This window comes from Gavialis gangeticus, unplaced genomic scaffold (genome assembly GCF_001723915.1).
Source record: "Gavialis gangeticus isolate Ggan-Ray unplaced genomic scaffold, GavGan_comp1, whole genome shotgun sequence".
Classification (NCBI taxonomy): domain Eukaryota; kingdom Metazoa; phylum Chordata; order Crocodylia; family Gavialidae; genus Gavialis; species Gavialis gangeticus.
The window spans coordinates 28,687,302-28,688,014 of record NW_017729028.1 but is presented as its reverse complement, the minus strand read 5'-3'; positions in this window follow the sequence as shown (position 1 = coordinate 28,688,014).

The following is a 713-nucleotide window of genomic DNA, read 5'->3' as shown; positions in this document are numbered from 1 at the left end:
ATATGGAAGAAAGAGACTTGGGGGTCATCATTGACCACAAAATGAACATGAGCCTGCAATGCGATGCTGCAGCTACTAAAGTGACCAAAACGCTGGCTTGCATCCATAGATGCTTCTCAAGCAGATTCCAGGACATCATTCTCCCCTTGTACTTGGCCTTGATAAGGCCGCAGCTGGAGTACTGCGTCCAATTTTGGGCTCCACAATTCAAAAAGGATGTGGAGAAGCTTGAGAGAGTCCAGAGAAGAGCCACGCGCATGATCAGAGGGCAGGAAAACAGACGTTACGACGACAGGCTGAGAGCCACGGGGCTCTTTAGCCTGGAAACGCGCAGGCTCAGGGGTGATCTGGTGGCCACCTATAAGTTTATCGGGGTGACCACCAGGATCTGGGGGAGTGTTTGTTCACCAGAGCGCCCCAAGGGATGATGAGGTCGAATGATCATAAACTACTGCGAGACCGTTTCAGGCTGGACATAAGGGAGAATTTCTTTACTGTCTGAGCCCCTAGGTCTGGAACAGCCTGCCATCAGAGGTGGTTCACGCACCTACACTGAACACCTTCAAGAGCAAATTGGATGCTTACTTTGCTGGGATCCTATGACCCCAGCTGACTTCCTGCCCTTTGGGCAGGGGGCTGGACTCGATCTTCCGAGGTCCCTCCCAGCCCTAATGTCTATGAAATCTATGAACTGCTCATGACAGTTTGATGAC